Here is a 20,178-nt window from a genome sequence, read left to right as displayed (position 1 = left end):
TCAGCTTTTGTTTTGTCATAGATAAAATAAATTATATAACATTTGTGAGATTTTCATTGCTCCTCTGTAAAGTGCTTGTATAGGACTACTACTGTGGTGGGAGAAAACTACAAACTCTGTTCCAAGAATCTTCCTTTCCTGCTGCCTCCCCCCCACACCTCAGTTCAAGGGCTCCTGTGACACAGAACACCCTCAACTATACTCTGGCGCAGGGGTCCGCAAACTTTTTACACAGGGGGCCAGTTCGCTGTCCCTCAGACCACTGGAGGGCCGGACTATAAAAAAACTATGAACAAATCCCTGTGCACACTGCACATATCTTATTTTAAAGTAAAAAAACAAAATGGGAACAAATACAATATTTAAAATAAAGAACAAGTAAATTTAAATCAACAAACTGACCAGTATTTCAATGGGAACTATGCTCCTTTCACTGACCACCAATGAAAGAGGTGCGTGCCCCTTCCGAAGTGCGGTGGGGGCCGGATAAATGGCCTCAGGGGGCCGCATGCAGCCCGCAGGCCGTAGTTTGGGGACCCCTGCTCTGGCGTCTGCCTTAGTCCCGCCCACTGCCATTGAACATAACATACTAAACATTGAAAGGGAGCAAAAGATTAGACAGAAGGAAGGCCTGACTAATCCGAGGAGGAGGAGGAAGAGAAAGAAGGGACTATGGAAGGGGGCATGCTCCATTGAAAAAGTAGTGGTTCTGGGTCTCTTCTCACTCAGACCTAGACCAGTCTGGCCTGCCCAGAAGCCAAGAAACAGCAGACCTCAGTAGGCAGAGGCAGAGCAAGGCCAGGATAATGAGGAGAGAGTCTTCAGGGGAGGAGGTGCTGAGAAGGTTTCTTAAAATGATGCTTTCGGCCTGACCAGGTGGTGGCACAGTGGATAGAGCATCGGACTAGGATGCAGAGGACCCAGTTTCAAAACCCTGAGGTCACCGGCTTGAGCACGGGGTAATGTAGTTTGAGCAAGGCTCACCAGGTTGAGCCCAAGGTTGCTGGCTGGAGCCCAAAGTTACTGGCTTGAGCAAGGGGTCACTTGCTCTGCTGTAGCACACTCTCCCCCCCCCCCCCATCAAGGCACATATGAGAAAGCAATCAATGAACAACTAAGGAAACTAAGGAGCCTCAATGAAGAATTTATGCTTCTCATCTCTGTGCCTTCCTGTCTGTCTGTCCCTATCTGTCTCTCTCTCTGTCTCTGTCACACACAAAAAGAATGGTGCTCTCAAATGGTCTGCAATTCCTGGAAAAGACTGAGTAAGGCTGGGTCAGGCCTGGGAGGAATGCACTTGGAAGGTATGTGTGCATAACAGACTCCTCACAGAGAATGAGCCTATCCAAAGCCATAAACCTTATCTCCCCATCTTGGGAGAGCTGGGATTGCTATCTCCAGAGCTCAGGCTGAGTCACAGCTGGGGTGGGGACTGTGGGCCTGGGCAGCATATCTGAGTCACTCCAGGGTGTGTTGTCCATCTGGGAATGAGAGTAAAGGGGGCAAGAAATGGATTGGGCTGCCTGGTGCCAACGAAGACTAAAGTCTCAGATTCCTACCAGTCAGTCCCAGAACAAGAATTTCTTTCCCAGGAAAGTTAGGTCCCAGGGATGGACAACACTGTCACCTAAAATAGCTTTTGTTACTGAGCTCTAGGGTTCATGCACAGCTCTTCCTGGGACCTCATGGGATCTCACTTTCTCTGTCACTATTAACTATCTCTCTAGCTTTAAAAACCACAGTTGACTCACTCAATCTCTTAGAAGAAAGGAGTAGGACCCAGAAAACCAAGGGACCCAGGTTCTAGCTCTAATCCTGTCCTGCTCTTCCCTTCCCTCTCAGTTATTTTGAGCTGAGCCCTGGATCCCTGGAGGGAGGAGGAGAAAAGAGGCTGTGTTCCCTTGCTCTCCAGTGTCCCTGCGAAATTCTTCATCTTTCTGTGATGTCCTCTCCTCTTTCTTGCAGGAGGTGAGACAGGGAACCTGAATATGTGCTCCTGATAACACTCTCTGCAGAGAAGGGAGGGGGAAATGACACCATCCCCTGCCCTGAAACTTCTAGAAATGTACACACTCTCCCTCTGCCTTTCCATCCCCATCTCTCTCCATGTCCCGTTTCCCCCACTTGCTTTGCTCCAAAATGTCTTCTCCAAGTGCCCAGCTAGATGGATCTTCCATAAACGCCACTTTGATTCTGTAACTCCCCATCTCATAGCTTCCTGTTGCCTTCAGAATAAAGGTCAAACCCATCTGGAGGCTGAGCTAAGCCTTCCCACCTGGCATTAGCTGCCTCCCTGCCCACTTCCAGGGCTGTGACCTTCCCTCCTTCAGCACCTCTCTGTCACCTGCACCTGCTGAAACCTTACCCTTCCTGCAGGCCTTGGCTCCAGCACACCCCATTCATTCTGCAAACATTTACTGAATGAAAATCGCACACCAGGCACCTCCCCAGGCAGTGACTACACCCACAGAGACCCCCTCAAAAATGGGCCTTTATTACATCCATGGGCTGGGTTACACTAGCCTGAGTGCCACTCCTTAATTGTAAACCTGATCCTCAGGCATTTATCATGCACTGAACATTGGTTAATGGGGTAGTCTTACACATTTGTCTGTTTTGCTCCTCACAATGACCTTGAGAGTTCAGTGTCATAATCCTTACTTATAGATGAGGAACGCAAGTCTCAGAGAAGTAATTTTTCTGGCAAGTGTAGTCAGACTCAAACCAGAGTTGCCAGATTCTAAGTCCAGGGCCCTTACACCAGCATCAAGTCACTTCCTTCAAAAGCAGGGTCATGTCTTACACATGTTTCTGTTTTCCCCAGCACCCAGCACAGGAACTTGTTTGATTCACAGAATGAATTATCCAGGTGAGACCTCTTCTCTGCTCTGATCCTATTTTCTCTCCCCAACATTCCTCTTTTCCTATCTTCCCCTCTCCTTCATCTTGGCTCCTAGGATTCAGAAGACAAGGGAAGAAATAAGCTATCATTGATCTCACTGATACCCAGGTTGGGTAGGCCTCAGGAGGGTCCCCTCTGACCAGAAACAGGACAAAAGAGGTAATCCAGGACAAGAAGTCTCCTCCTTATACCTCACCACCCCATTTGATAGAGCATGGGAATCCTAGCCCTTTTTCTATCCCTCCTCAATTGCAGCAGTACATAGGTAGGGTAGGAGGGAGAGGCAGAGCCAGCCAGAGAACAGTGAGGGGGTGGAAAAGGGACTACATTCAGTGACTCACCATCTTCATGCCTCCCCTGGGGTGGGGGGAAAAGGGAATCAGTACACATAACATTCCAGCCCATGCCTGGGGAGACCCTGAGTGTCAGTTAGCTGGAGGAGGAGGAAGAGCTCTGTTTATACCAAACTAAGAGGCAGCCATGGCAACAGAGGCAAAGACTGTCAGGGCAGGGAGCAAAGGTCCAGGCCAGAGTGAGGGCCCTGCTGTCACCCTGCCAACTGAACCTGTTGCCAAGACTGTACCAGCCAGACTTTCTCTGGCTGAGCACCCCCTTGTGGGCAGAGCCCATTCTGAGAGCTGGGGAGGGGCAATCTTAAGGGAGAAGCCACCCATTTAACAAATAGATGTTCTCATTTCCTCCTGATACATTTCTGTGAACTTTCTCTTCAAATACCAGAGACAAACAGATAGACACTGAGGCAAAGGCAGCTCTTGGTCTCTGCACTGGGGCAAAGAAAGAATGGAGGCTGACTCAGCAGCTGGAAAGAGCCAGTGTGGAGGTGTCAGTAAGAAAAGGCTTCCTGGAGGCCCTAGCCGGTTGGCTCAGCGGTAGAGCGTTGGCCTGGCGTGCGGGGGACCCGGGTTCGATTCCCGGCCAGGGCACACAGGAGAGGCGCCCATTTGCTTCTCCACCCCGCCCCCCTCCTTCCTCTCTGTCTCTCTCTTCCCCTCCCGCAGCCAAGGCTCCATTGGAGCAAGGATGGCCCGGGCGCTGGGGATGGCTCCTTGGCCTCTGCCCCAGGCGCTAGAGTGGCTCTGGTTGCGGCAGAGCGACGCCCCGGAGGGGCCGAGCATCGCCCCCTGGTGGGCAGAGCATCGCCCCTGGTGGGCGTGCCGGGTGGATCCCAGTCGGGCGCATGCGGGAGTCTGTCTGTCTCTCCCCGTTTCCAGCTTCAAAAAAAAAAAAAAAAAAAAAAAAAAAAAAAAAATTAGAAAAGGCTTCCTGGAGGAGGACAAGGCAGAACATAAAAAGGAGGGTGTCCCAAGCTAATAAAAGACAATGAAGTCCTCAGAGAAGAAGACGGTGTCTCCTGGTGCGAGAGAGCAGAGACGTGGAGTTGGCACTCCCTGTGTTAAGGGCAGGCCTTCCACCTGTGCTGTGAACTCCACCCCCTCAGAACCTTGCTCTATTAAGTAGCTTCTCTCTCTGGTCCTGGTAACTTTCACCCTCATCCCAGGATAGATTTTACCCCCTACCTGTATCCATGAGCAAGTCCCTTCATCCTTAAAGAAAAAAAAAAAAAAAAAAAAAGGAAGGAAGGAAGGAGGGAAGGGAAGAGAAGGAAGAAAGAATTCATCCTGACCCCAACTCCTCTTTCTCCTTACCTCCACAGCCAAGCTTCCCAAAAGAGGAGGCCATATTCATTATCATTTCTCACCTCCCCCTACCTACCACCACCTCAGCCACCATTCACAGAAATTATAAAATTCTTTAATAATCAACAAATAATAGCCAAATTTGGTGTGCTCTTTTCAAGTTATCTTTTTTTTTTTTTTTCATTTTTCTGAAGCTGGAAACAGGGAGAGACAGTCAGACAGACTCCCGCATGCGCCCAACCGGGATCCACCCGGCACGCCCACCAGGGGCGACGCTCTGCCCACCAGGGGGCGATGCTCTGCCCATCCTGGGCGTCACCATGTTGCGACCAGAGCCACTCTAGCGCCTGAGGCAGAGGCCACAGAGCCATCCCCAGCGCCTGGGTCATCTTTGCTCCAATGGAGCCTTGGCTGCGGGAGGGGAAGAGAGAGACAGAGAGGAAGGCGCGGCGGAGGGGTGGAGAAGCAAATGGGCGCTTCTCCTGTGTGCCCTGGCCGGGAATCGAACCCGGGTCCTCTGCACGCTAGGCCGACGCTCTACGGCTGAGCCAACCGGCCAGGGCTCAAGTTATCTCTTATCTGACCTCCTGGGAATATTGCAATGAACACCACTTCTTCTAAAAAGACTGTACATTATGTATACAAAACAAAAAAAGACAGCCTAACTTGTGTGGTAGCACAGTGGATACAGCATCAACCTGGAATGCTGAAGTCTCTGGTTCAAAACCCTGGGCTTGCCTGGTCAAGGCACATACATGAAGCAACTATGCTTTCCTGCTCCTTCTCCTCCATGACTTACTCTCTCTCTCCTTACCTCTCTCTGAAATCAATAAATAAAATCTTTAAACAAATTAAAAAATGTTTTGTGACAGAGACAGAGAGAAGGACAGAGAGAAAGACAGAGAGAGGGACAGATAGGGACAGACGGACAGGAAGGGAGAGAGATGAGAAGCATCAGGTTTTTTGTTTTGTTTTGTTTTTGTTGGTTTTTTTTTTTTTTTTTTTGTATTTTTCTGAAGCTGAAAATGGGGAGGCAGTCAAACAGACTCCCGCATGCGCCCGACCGGGATCCACCCGGCACGCCCACCAGGGGGCGATGCTCTGCCCATTCGGGGCGTTGCTCTGTTGCGACCAGAGCCACTCTAGCACCTGAGGCAGAGGCCATGGGGCCATCCCCAGCGCCCGGGCCATCTTTTTGCTCCAATGGAGCCTCGGCTGCGGGAGGGGAAGAGAGAGACAGAGAGGAAGGAGAGGGGGAGGAGTGGAGAAGCAGATGGGCGCTTTTCCTGTGTGCCCTGGCCGGGAATCGAACCCGGGACTCCTGCATGCCAGGCCGACGCTCTACCACTGAGCCAACCATACAGGGCAAGAAGCATCAGTTTTTAATTACAGCACCTTAGTTGTTCATTGATTGCTTTCTCATATGTGCCTTGACCGTGGGGCTACAGCAGAGCGAGTAACCCCTTGCTCGAGCCAGCAACCTTGGGTCCAAGCTGATGAGTTCTGCTCAAACCAGATGAGCCCATGCTCAAGCTGGTGACCTCAGGGTCTCGAACCTGGGTCCTCCGTATCCCAGTCCAACGCTCTATCCACTGCGCCACCGCCTGGTCAGGCGGCAGCTCTTTAATTTCTTGCTATCTTTCTGATCACTCTTTTCCAACCTTCATTCCTGAACCATATTATCTACTCACCACTTGTATCTGCAGTCCTTTATCTTTGGGGGGGGGGCATGCATCCCTTTGAGTCTCTAAGGCACAATCACAGATTGCCAGCATTTCCCATAATACTCAAGAGACTCATGTGTTGCCTGACCTTTGGTGGCACAGTGGATAAAGCATCTACCTGGAACACTGAGGTCACCAGTTCGAAACCCTGGGCTTGCCTGGTCAAGGCACATACAGGAAACAACTACTATGAGTTGATGCTTCCTGCCCCCCCTTCTCTCTCTTTCTCTTCTCTCTCTAAAAATCAATTTTAAAAAACATAAAAGAAAGAGACTCATGTGCTCAGGAAATCCATCCACAGAAACCAAATAAAGAGCCTTTGATCAACCTCTTTTCTTGTGGCCAATCCCATTTACTCTCAAAATAATGGCTCCTGGATTGCCATCTCCAGACTTTCAAGAGAGCTGCAGACTCATGTTTCCAATCGCCACCTGGATATCTCATCCAAGTCTCAAAGTCAGTAGGCTTCAAACTGAAGTCATTATCTAAGGCCACTCTCCTGGCCTGACTTCCTCTCATCATCCTTGTCTTATGGACAGAATCACTCCAAAGCAAGACATCTGAGAGTTACCTGAAGTCACAGAGATGGTACTATAACCTCCCCCATATAGTTGTCATGGAGCTAAATAAAATGTGATGTGTGTCAAGCTTATAGAATCATTCCTGGCACATGAAAGGTGCTCAATAATTGTTAGTTATTATTGTTGCTATTCTTGCTTCTTTCCCATATATCCAATTAGACACCAAGACCTGCCAACTCTACCTTCTAAATTTCCCTGATTCTCCATTAGTTCAAGTATTCATATCACTTGCCTAGATGATTGCAGTAATCTGCAGTCTTGTGTCTGCATGTCTGTCCAGGACATCAAGCTAGAACGTTCTTGCCAAAACACAATGCCAATTGCGACACTTCCCCACTTCACGTATCAATGTTTTCCCATTGATTGATTGATTGATTGAGCTCCTGAAACATTAGCCCTCAGCCTTTGGTGTATCTCTAGGGAACTTGTTATAAATAGAGGGCCAGATCCTAACCCCAAAGAGTATTATTCTGCAGGTAGACATGGTACCTGGGCACCTATTTTAAAACATGTTCCCCAGTGTATCTGGTATAAAATAAAGTTGAAAACCAAGGAAGTGCAAACTTTGCATGGCCTGTAAGACCTCCTTAGCTTGATCCTCACTCAGTCTTTCCCACTTTATCTTCTGCCTCTTTCTCTTCTCTGCTACCCATTGGCTACCCACATATTCAACGCATATTTATGGAGCACCTACCAAGTTCAATCACTAAGAACACAATGATGAGCAAAATAGACATGTTCCTTATTGCTTACAATATATTTGGAGAGGGAGGGAGGGCCCAACCACACAGGGCCTTGTCAGGAACCTTAAGGTTTGGGGCCTTAACCCTAAGAATAATAAGACCTAATTGGCTCTAATTAGATTTAGAGGGGTGATTTCATTTGCGTTTTTTTTAACAAATCCCGCCTGCTTGTAGTGTGGAAAATAAGTTAGGCCAGAGAAGATTCAAAGAGATCAGTTAGTAAACTTAATAGAGTAGACCAAGCAAAAGATAATAAAATGATAACTTGGACTAGGGTGATGACTGTGGAGCTGTAGAGGAAGATTCAAGAGTCACTGAGGAGGTAAAATAAACAGGTTTTGATAATGGATTGATGTAATAGTGAAGGACGTGTCAGGATGACAACTCAGTTTCTACCCTTGACACCTCTTTAGATAGTGATATCATTCCATGAGAAGAGAAAACTAGAAAGTCTCATAATATCAGACAAAATGGACTTCAAAATAAGGAATATATCTAGGATAAAGAAAGACATTACATAATATTAAAGGAGACAAATCATCAGGAAGATACACAATCCTAAATGTGTATGCTCTCAACAACAGTTTTTAAAATCATGAAACATAAATTACTAGAACTGAAAGGAAAAATAGACAAATTCAAAATTATACTTGGAGACTTCAATAGTCCTTTCTCAGTAATTAATAAGACAAATAAACAGGAAATCAGTAAAGATGTAGAAGACCTGAACAACACCATCACCCAATGTGATCTAATGGATAAAAGTTCACCCAACAATAGCAAAATACACATTCTTTTCAACTGGGCATGGAACATTCATTAAGATAGTCCATATATTGTGGTGGCACAGTGGATAAAGCGTCGACCTAGAAATGCTGAGGTCACCAGTTCAAAACCCTGGGCTTGCCTGGTCAAGGCACATATGGGAGTTGATGCTTCCAGCTCCGTCTCTCCTCTCTCTCTCTCTCTCTCTGTCTCTCCCTCTCCTCTGTAAAATGAATAAATAAATAAATAATTAAAAAAAAAAAGATAGTCCATATTCTGGGCCAAAAAACAATTCTCAACAAATTTAAAAGAAATGAAATTATACAATCTATGTTCTCTGACCATAAGGGGCTTAAACTAAAAACCAATAATGGAATAATATCTGGAAAACCTCCAAATATTTGGCGATTGAAACACATTCTTCAAAATAACCCATGGATAAAAAAAGAAATCACAAGAGGATTTAGAAAATATTTTAAATTAATTAAACAATTTTGAAAAACAGATAAAGCAGTACATAGAGGGAAACTTATAGCATTAAATATTTTTATTTTAAGAAGACAAAGGGTTTTTTTTGTTTGTTTGTTTGGGGGGTTTTTTTTTTTGCATTTTTCTGAAGCTAGAAACGGGGAGAGACAGTCAGACAGAATCCCGCATGCACCCGACCTGGATCCACCCGGCACGCCCACCAGGGGGCGACGCTCTACCCACCAAGGGCCGATGCTCTGCCCCTCCAGGGGGTCGCTCTGTCGCGACCAGAGCCACTCTAGCGCCTGGGGTAGAGGCCGAGGAGCCATCCCCAGCGCCTGGGCCATCTCTGCTCCAATGGAGCCTCGGCTGCGGGAGGGGAAGAGAGAGACAGAGAGGAAGGAAAGGGGGAGGGGTGGAGAAGCAGATGGGTGCCTCTCCTGTGTGCCCTGGCCAGGAATCGAACCCGGGACTTCTGCACACCAGGCCGACACTCTACCACTGAGCCAACTGGCCAGGGCTAAAATGACAAAGTTTTGAAATAAAAATCTAAGTTTCCAAGTTAAGAAACTGGAAAAAGAAGAACAAATTAAAAGCAAAACAAGAAGCAAGGAGAAGACAGAAAATAATAAGCCTAAGAGCAGAAATCAATAACCTTAAAAGCAGAAAAACAGTAAGGGAAATCAATGAAACAAAAAGCTGATTTTTTTAAAGATAAAAAATATTGAGCCTGACCTGTGGTGGCGCAGTGGATAAAGCGTCAGCCTGGAAACGCTGAGGTTGCCGGTTCAAAACCCTGGGCTTGCCTGGTCAAGGCACATATGGGAGTTGATGCTTCCTGCTCTTCCCCCCTTCTCTCTCTCTCTCTCTCTCTCTCTTCCCTCTCTATAATGAATAAATAAAATCTTAAAAAATATATTGATAGCCTGGCCTGTGGTGGCGCAGTGGATAAACCTTGGGCCTGGAATGCCAAGGTTGCCGGTTCGAAACCCTGGGCTGCCCTGGCCAAGGCACATACAACAAGCGAGCAATGAACAACTAACATGAAGCACCTATGAGTTGATACTTCCCAATCCATGCTCCCCTTTCTCTCCTGTCTCTGTAAAATCAATAAATAAAGTATTAAAAAAATATATATTGATAAACCTATATCCAGGGAAAAGGAAACAGAGAAAAGACACAAAGCACAAATATCATCAATGAAAGAGGGGATATCATTACAGATCCTATAGACATTAAAAGGATAAGGGAATATTATCAACAACTTGCTGTCTATAAATTACACAACTTATATGAAATAGACATTTTAAAAAAACACAAACTACCAGAGTTCATGCAAAAATAATTCGAATATCACCTGTCTGGTGGTAGCGCAACTGATAAGGCATCAAACTAGAAAACCGAGGTGCCAGGTTTGAAACCCTGAGGTTGCTGCCTTGAGTGCAGGCTCATCCAGCTTTATCACATGTTCACCAGCTTGAGTGTGGGACCATAGACACGACCCCATGGTTGCTGGCTTAAACCCAAAGGTCGTTGGCTTGAGTAAGGGTCACTGGCTCAGCTGGAACCTTCCAGTCAAGGCATGTGTGAGAAGCAATCAATGAACAACTAAAATGCTGTAAACTATGAGTTGATGCTTCTCATCTTTCTCTCTTCCTCTCTCTCTCTCTCATTCTCTAAAAAATATAATAATATTAATTTATAATAACAATAATTAGAAAACCTAAATCATTCTATATCTATTAAATAAATTGAACTCTTAGTGTAAACACTTCCAACAAAGAAAATTCTAGACCCAGATTGTTTCGTTGGTGAATTTTACCAAACACTTAAGGAAGAAATATAAATTCTACATAAATTCTTCCAAAAGTAGAAAAGGAGGAAACAGTACCTAACTCATTTTGTAAGGTCAATATTACTCTGATACCAACTGGAGACAAAAACGATACAAGAAAAAGAAAAACTATAGACCAATACCCTCCATGAATATCAATGCAAAATCCTTATCAAAATATTAATAAGGGAGGATGATTTAGAGCCCAGTGGGGGGAGGGAAGGCATGTCAAAAGCCCCTTTCGCTGCCTGATGGGAGGGTGCTGAAGAAGGCAGTGATCCTGGGCATCCAGGCCGGGGCTTCAGCCCCCTTCTGGGCCTGTAGCTTTGAGGGCTGAGAAGAGTGATCACAGTGTTTCCCTTGACCCAGCAGAGCGGGAAAGATTCCTCCAGCGGACACTGGAAGTCACCCTGCTTCCTCAGCCATGCGGTCTGATTTCTGAAAGCCTGCCAAGGCTGCCTCAGACCTGACTGCCTGGTTCAGCCTCTTTGCTGACCTCGACCCATTGTCCAATCCCGATGCTGTTGGGAAAACAGATAAAGAACAGGAATTGCTCAATGCATGAATCCACAGCCTCCAGTAGGGAGCCCACTCCTCACTCAGCAATGCACCCAGGAGCTCGCCAACGGATGACTTGATCAGTATGCTGTTTTACTATTTATGTGCCATTTTAATAAAATGAAAGGGTCAGAGGCCCTGTTTAAAAATTTTTTTTTAAATATTAATAAATCAAAGCCAGTCATAAATAAGAAAATACATTATAATCAAATGGGATTTCTCCCAAGAATACAAGGTCAGCTCAATATTTGAAATCAATTAAGGTAATTTATTTTTTAATAGACAAAAAATAAATCATGTTCATCTCAATCAATGCAAGAAAAGCATTTGACAAAATTCAACATCCATTCATGTTAAGAACTCTCAGCAAACTATTTATAGAAGGGAATTTCCTAAACCTAATGAGGAGCATCTACAAAAAGAACAAAACTATAGCTAATATCATTTTTAATAGTGAAAGAATGAATGTTTTCCCCTAAAGAGTAAGATGAAAGCAAACATATTTTGTCTTACCACCTCTGTTCAACATTGTGCTGGTGGTGTGGTAGCCAGTGCAATAAGTCAAGAAAAATAAATAAACGGCAGACAGATTGAAAAAGAAGAAATAAAGCTGTTTTTATTCACAAATTAAATGATATTCTATGTAGAAAATCCAAAAAAAATCTACAAAAAAGATGTTATGACTAATAAGAGTTTAGCATGGTTCAGGATAAAATAATCAATATACAAAAATCAATTATATTTCTACACTAACAATGAAAAATCAGATATTATCATTGACTACATAATATCATTTACAATCAGATTTAAAATATAAAATAGCTGCCTGACTGGTGGTGGCGCAGTGGATCAAGCATCGACCTGGAACGCTGAGGTCGCTGGTTCAAAACCCTGCGCTTGCCTGGTCAAGGCACATATGGGAGTTGATGCTTCCTGCTCCTCCCCCTCTTCTCTCTCTCTCATCTCTAAAATGAATAAATAAAAAAATAATTAAATATATATATATAAAATACCTTCCAATCAAACAAAACATGTACAGTATTTGTGTGCTGAAAACCATAAAACATTAATGAGAGAAATTAAAGAAGACCTATATGAATGGAGAGATATATCAAGTTTATGGATTGGAAAACCTAATATTGTTAAGATGATAATTCCCTCTCTGAATTGATCTATAAATTTAATGCAGTCTCAGTCAAAAACACAGTAAGCTTTAACTTAGAAATTGAGAAGTTGGTTTTAAAAATTTATACAAAAAAGGGTCTAGAATAGCCAAAACAGTTTTGAAAATGAGAATAATTGGACTCAGGATGACCAAACCATTGGAGCCTTCTCTGATCTGTTTTTTTTGTTTGTTTGTTTGTTTGTTTAATAAGAGAGATAGACAGACAAACAGGGACAGACAGACTGAAAGGGAGAGAGATGAGAAGCATCTATTCATAGTTGTGGCACCTTAATTGTTCATTTATTGCTTTCTCATGGGGGGGGGACTCCAACTGAGTCAGTGACCCCTTGCTCAAGTCAGCCACCTTGGGCTTCAAGCCAGTGACCATGGAATCATGTCTATGCTATCAAGCCGGTGACCTCACACTCAAGCTGGTGAGACTGCGCTCAAGCCAGCGACCTTGGGGTTTCAACCTGGGTCCTCAGCATCCCCGGCCGACACTTTATGCACTGTGGTGCCACCTGGTCAGAATCTGTCCTACTTCTGACTTTACTTGTGGTGTGACCGTGTTCATTATAATCTCAAAGGAGAAAAAAAATCCTTGTAAAAAAAAAAAGCAAAAACGGGCCCTGGCCGGTTGGCTCAGCGGTAGAGCGTCGGCCTGGCGTGCCGGGGACCCCAGTTCGATTCCCGGCCAGGGCACATAGGAGAAGCACCCATTTGCTTCTCCACCCCCCCTTCTTCCTCTCTGTCTCTCTCTTCCCCTCCCGCAGCCAAGTCTCCATTGGAGCAAAGATGCCCGGGTGCTGGGGATGGCTCCTTGGCCTCTGCCCCAGGCGCTAGAGCGGCTCTGGTCGCGGCAGAGCGACGCCCCGGAGGGGCAGAGCATCGCCCCCTGGTGGGCAGAGCGTGGCCCCTGGTAGACGTGCCGGGTGGATCCCGGTCGGGCGCATGCGGGAGTCTGCGGGAGTCTGTCTGACTGTCTCTCCCCGTTTCCAGCTTCAGAAAAAAAAAATTTTTTTAAACAAAACAAAAAAAAAAACCCAAAAAAGCAAAAACAACAGCAAAAAAATCTTATTCTGAGCATTCCAGTAACTTTTTGTGTTTGTATTTAGCTATACTATAAGTAGTTGGTTTGTATGAGATAGTTTAAAAGGGAAAAATAAAGATTTCTTTTTTTTTCTTTTTTTGTCTATGAAGTTGCTGTTTTCTTCTGTTTTGGCCTGTTTGATGAATGTGTAAAACAATGTAGTCCAATAATAAAGCAGAATTTTATTTTTAAAAACCCCACAATGAAATACTACTACACACTTACCAGAAAACTATAGTTAAAAACATATATACAGACAATACAAAGGGCTTGTGAGAATGCAGAGCAATTGGAACTCTCTCATACATTACTGGTGGAATGCAAAATGGTACAACTATTTAGGAAACACTCTGGCAGTTTCTTATAAAGTTAAACATATATTTATATCATCCAGAATCCCTGTGTATTTTATCCAAGAGAAATGAAAACATCTAGTCACACAAAGGCCTGTACACAATTTTTATAGCAGCCTTATTCATAATTACTAAAAACTGGAAACAACGCAAATATCCACGTACTAGTGAATGGATAAAACAACTATGGTAAATCCATACATGGAATACTATATAGCAATAAAAAGGAACAAACTACTGATAAATGCAATAACACAGATGCATCACAGAAGCATTATGCTAACTGAAAGAAGCCAAAGACAAAAGGCTACAATACTGTATGACTCCATTTATATGACATTCTGAAAAAGGAAAAATGATTGGGACAGATCAGTGGTTGCCAAAGCTGGAGCTAGTAAGGGAGAAAGATTGACTATAAAGGAATAACATAATGGGATTTCAAAGTGATTAAAATGGTTTATAGCTTGATTTATGGTAGTACTTCTATGACTGTATCCATTTGTCAAAACCTATCAAACTGTATACCTAAAGAGGGTGAATGTTACTGTATGCCAATTATACCATAAAATCTGAATTTTTTTAAAAACAGAAAAACCCAAATGCAGGAAGATCATATGTTCAGCCTTAGATCTGATAAATTTATGATTTCTTTGAATCCTCCAATTGGAGGTAATACTCAGTGACCAGCAGGAGATACAAGTCTTCAACTCAGAAGAAGAACTCTGTTGTATGCTGTAACAGGTCTCAATGCTTGTCATTTTATCTAGAAACCTTCTCTTTGGCCCTGTTGTCTTCCTAGTAAGTTTTTATTCATTTTTGGAAGCTCTACTCAAGCATTCCCTCCTCCATGAGGTTCTCCATTACTCCAATCCTTCAACACCTGCAATATGAGCACCGTAAGAGCAAGCTACTTTATCTGGCTTTTCTTTGCTGAATCTCCAGAGCCAAGAACACATCTAGCATATGATAGGTGCCTTACAAATAGTGAGTGAATGGATGAATTATTCCCTCCTTGTTTGCCAATTTTGTTGTCTTTTCTAATAATCTTTTTTTTTTTTTTTTTTTTTTTACAGAGATAGAGAGTGAGTCAGAGAGTGGGATAGACAGGAACAGACAGACAGGAATGAAGAGAGATGAGAAGCATCAATCATTAGTTTTTCATTACGCATTGCAACACCTTAGTTGTTCATTGATTGCTTTCTCATATGTGCCTTGACTGCGGGCCTTAAGCAGACCGAGTAACCCCTTGCTGGAGCCGGCGACCTTGGGTTCAAGCTGGTGGGCTTTGGTTCAAACCAGATGAGCCTGCGCTCAAGCTGGCGACCTCGGGGTCTCGAACCTGGGTCCTCTGCATCCCAGTCCGATGCTCTATCCACTGTGCCACCACCTGGTCAGGCTCTAATAATCATCTTTTTAATTACAATTTATTTTAATTTTTTTTTTTAACTTTTCTGAAGTTGGAAACGGGGAGGCAGTCAGACAGACTCCTGTATGCGCCCGACTGGGATCCACCCGGCATGCCCACCAGGGGGCGATGCTCTGCCCATCCGGGGCATCGTTCTGCCGCAATCAGAGCCATTCTAGCACCTGAGGCAGAGGCCACAGAGCCATCCTCAGCGCCCAGGCAAACTTTGCTCCAATGGAGCCTTGGCTGCGAGACGGGAAGAGAGAGACAGAGAGGAAGGAGAGGGGGAGGGGTGGAGAAGCAGATGGGCGCTTCTCCTGTGTGCCCTGGATGGAAATCGAACCCGGGACTCCCACACGCCAGGCCGACACTCTACCACTGAGCCAACCGGCCAGGGCCAAAAAATTTTTTTGACAGAGAGAGAGTCAGAGAGAGGAACAGATAGGGACAGACAGACAGGAAGGGAGAGAGATGAGAAGAATCAATTTTTTGTTGTGGCAACTTGGTTGTTCACGGATTGCTTTCTCATATGTGCCTTGACTGGGGAACTGCAGCAGAGCTCAAGCTCTTGCTCAAGCCAGCAACCTTGGGCTCAAGCCAGCAACCTTGGACTCAAGCCAGCGACTTGGGGCTCAAGCCAGCGACCATGGGGTCATGTCTGATCCCATGCTCAAGCCAGAGACTCCTTGCTTAAACTGGTAAGCCTGTGCTCAAGCCAGTGACCTTGGGGTTTTGAACCTGGGTCCTCCCTGTCCCATTCTGACACTTTATCCACTGCGCCACTGCCTGGTCAGGCGATTTATTTAAAATTTTTAAATTTCTGACCTGTGGTGGCGCAGTGGATAAAGCGTCGACCTGGAAATGCTGAGGTCGCCAGTTCAAAACCCTGGGCTTGCCTGGTCAAGGCACATATGGGAGTTGATGCTTCCAGCTCCTCCCCCCTGTCTCTCTCTCCTCTCTGTCTCTCTCTGTCTCTCCTCTCTAAAAAATGAATAAATAAATAAAAAAAAATTAAAAATTTTAAATTTGTCTTTGTATTTTCCAGCTAACTGCGGAACTGAACCAAATTGAGAGACTCAAATCTCCATACAGATGATTCCAGCAGAAGACAAGTGAAAACCCTTGAAAAGAACCTGCTATGCTTCAGGCCCTATCATGCACATTTAATTCCTGCAACAACAGTTAAGGAAGCTGAAGCTCACTAACTTGGGCACTTGACTTGACCAAGGTCACCTCAGGCAAACAGCAGAGCTAGGATACAAATTCAGATCTCGGACTCCAAAAATCTGTGCTCTTTTCCCATCCCCTCTTCTTTGAATCCTTAACTCCATGATTTTTAGTACCTTTGGCCACCCTCAGATGACATCATCTACTGTGATCCCAAATCTTGATAATCCCCTTTCTGACATGCTATGTCTTGTGCACTCTATACAGCTACTGTCATCTGTCATGTCAATTCCCAGTCCCTGGACTTTTCCTTTTCCACTGATGTCTTCTGGTTTCCTTTGCTTCTCCACTCAACCCACTCCAAGAGTCTGTCATGTCCATAATGTTTTAAGCCTATATTCTTTTGCTCCTGAGTTTCTACCACTCCCACCTTCTCATTTATCAGTAAGAGATGCCCCAGGGTGCAAATTGTTTCTTGTGTGGTTGGTCTCATCATAGAGCCATGCTATGTAATCTCCCCAAGACCTCAAAATCATTCACGTATCCTTTCATGCTTCATGGGTATCTTAACAGGTATGCTGCAATCTCTTCCTGCCTCTGTTCCACTCTTCCCATTGGTAGAGAGCTTTGTACCTGAGAGATTAAGAGAACCAGGGTCAGAAAGGGAAGGGGTCATAAGATTAGGAGAGGCTGTCCTTGCTGGGTGAGAGCTGGCTTTGCCAGAGGAGGCTGCAGGGGACCCAGGAAATAGAGGAGGCTCCTGGAAGAGCCAGATTCCCTGGAATCCGGCTCCTGGAAGAGCCAGATTCCCTGGAATCCTCTCTGAGCTTTAGCACTGAAGATTCCTGGGCAGCCACATGCCCCTCAGCACTGATCTTCCTTTTTCCTTTGGGAATAACCTCCCGGGCACAAACCCAACTGTAGGAACTATATTAAAATGCCTTCTTCAACCCTCTGTAATGCCGGTGGCCAAGGCCAGGCAGGTCCACATTGGATTTGAGCAGACGGTAGAGAAACTGCGGAGCTAGAAAGTGTTGGGCCATTCCCGTTTAATATAGATTTTTACAACAGCAGAGGAGCAAACAGGCAAAGGAAAACCTCTTCTTGCAGCAGCAAGCGAATGAACGTAAAATGATCCCTCACAGTGGCAAGCAGGCAATCCACAATTCGCCATCTGCAATCCACCATAAGCACAAGCACCCAAAGCCTTATATAGACTCTCCACACGTGGCACTGACATGTGCTCACACACTAATCAAGCAATGTGCTTGCAACTGGTAAACCAGCAAGCAAGCTTAACATAGCTGCTTTCCCCACACCCTCCCAGCCCTCAGACCTCCTTTCCCACTCAACACTGGATAGGCCTCTGCAGGGCCTCCAAATGGGGATCACCTCCGGAGAATTTTCCAGTCTTAGGAGATTCAGACTAGGTCTTGCACCCAACCCAAATGCAACCCACAACATCCCTGCTGCCTCCACAACTCATCTAATCATACTTGTCGGTCCCACGGCCACACCCAGTACCTCCTTTCACTAATTGTTTGAAACAAAATCATTTCCAGTAGCCCTTAGAGTCCTCCTGTGGGAGGCCCACTGGCCTCTTGGGCCATCATCTCACCCACTGGCTGCCTCCAACCTTCCCCAATATAGGGACCTCTCACACTCTCCAAAACACCTTTGAAGAAGAGGATGGGAATCAACCCTTTCCTGTCTGGGTTCTAACCAGCCCCCCATACCTCAGTTGCTAGTCTAAACTATTCTCCCTAAATTGCTATTCTCCCTCCTCAGGGTTGAGCAAGAAATTTCCAGTCTAAATGATGAAGCAAAACCTTTAGGACTCCAGGCCTCATGATTCTGCCTAATCCTCTAATCTGATCTAGCTGCCACAGGAACCTTGGCTCTAGCTCTCCAAGGGAGAATGTGGGGAGAGGGGAGGAATGAGCTGACCTACCCTTATCGGGACCATCTCTGAGTCTACTCAGTAGTTAAACCTGCCTCTCAGGTTCTCACTGTCTCTCAGGAGGACACCAGAATGCGTGGCAGGATGGGGGCAGGGAACTACTTCTCCCCACTTCACATCTCCCCTCTGCTGGGTCTCTTTACTCCAAAAGCCTTTTGATTTTTTTTCCAGGAAACTTTCACCAGGGCCTCTCCTGCTCCATCTTCTCCCAGGACCAGCCTCTCAATCACCCGCTTCTCTCTTTCACCTTGCCTCCCACCCCCCACTCTGTCTGAGAGCCTCAGTGCTAGGAAGCTGGGGACCCAAACTCCTCCCTAATGCCCCCCTCCCCAGCTCTCCCAGAGGCTCTCAGACAGAGTGAAAGGCCCTGAACCGCAGAGGAATCTGGTACTGGTGGAAAAGGGCAGGCTTGTGCTGGAACCAGAGGTCGGTATTTGCCCATGCTGCAAGAGATCAGGAATGTGGCCACTGACATCAGCTATAGGAGATAAGACCTAACTGATGTCTCTCCCTCTCCTGCCCCTGGACTGAACCTCCACAGACCCCAAAAGCCTCTGAGCAGTTGGAGTGGGGGAGGGAGCAGAGAAGGATCTGGAAAAGACCTTGAATAAGAATCCTGGAATCTGGGCCTGATCCCCAGTGTAATTCAAAGTCCCTATGTCACTATTAAGTGACATAGAGAGAGACCATACATTATTGAGCCATCTTTACAATTAAATTGACCACACACATACACCTCTGGCCTCCTGGATGTGTTGGAGATTTATTTTACAATAAGTAATTAGTATTTGCTTAATAAATGAGTGATAATTAACATTTACATTCACTGCCACCTAAGGAGATAGACTGGACAGGCTTTATTATTCCCCCTTTACAAGTGAAGAAACTGAAATTTAGAGTTAAGTGACTTCCCCAAGGTCACACAGCTAGCAGAGTACCTAAATTGGCTGCTTTCAAGCAGTGCATTGCATGTTTGACCTATACACTTTACTGTGCAATTCTGTACAGCATGACAATTCTCAAACCCTGGCAGGACTATGAAGATGACAGCAGAAGAAACTCCCTTGACTGGCTGGCACCTCAAATCTTCCTGAACCCTCCTATGTAAAATAAGTGGGCATCCATTTGTATGCTATTTTACATCTGATTTGCCTTTTGGCCTTCAGTAGGCCCTGACCCTCCCCTGGCTAGCTCCCATCCTCACCAGCCCCTGGCCAGCTCCCATTGAATACTATAGGGCCTTCCCCACTAGAAAGTGGCCGGCCTGTACAATCCATAGCTAAACCTCCACATCTGAGATGCCCTTCCCTCTGGCTGGTTCACTGGCCCGGCTGCTCCTGGGCCCCTTTCCCTTCCCAGGTCTACTGTCCTGCCTGACCTGTTTCCACCTCTTCGGTTCAGCTGGCAGCTCAGTAGGAATCAATAGGTGCACTCCTGAGCAAAGAGCACAGACAAGTGTGTGATGCCAGGCCCTGCCAGAGGAACAAGCTGCTGGTGGTGAGACTTAAAGGCCTAATACCTCGGGATTCCGCAGGGGGGGAGGGGCTTCCAGCTTCAGGGCTACAGGGAGCTGTGGGAACTTCCCTATCTCTGTCCTTTTCACCTATATCTGACCTAAACTTCCTGGAAGAGGCAGCCCCCTGGGGGCAGGTTTGGGATCTAGAGAGTGTTTTGAAAAGAGGTAAAGGAAGGAGGGGTCCCTAGTCCTAGTAAAGGAAGTTGGCCACCAGGGCTGAGTGTCAGCTAGGCTGTTTCTAGGTGTGTGCATTTGTCCTCTTAGGCCCTACACCACATGAAACACCTTA

This window comes from Saccopteryx bilineata, chromosome 2, assembly GCF_036850765.1.
Source record: "Saccopteryx bilineata isolate mSacBil1 chromosome 2, mSacBil1_pri_phased_curated, whole genome shotgun sequence".
Classification (NCBI taxonomy): Eukaryota; Metazoa; Chordata; class Mammalia; order Chiroptera; family Emballonuridae; genus Saccopteryx; species Saccopteryx bilineata.
Note: the sequence above shows the minus strand (reverse complement) of the source record.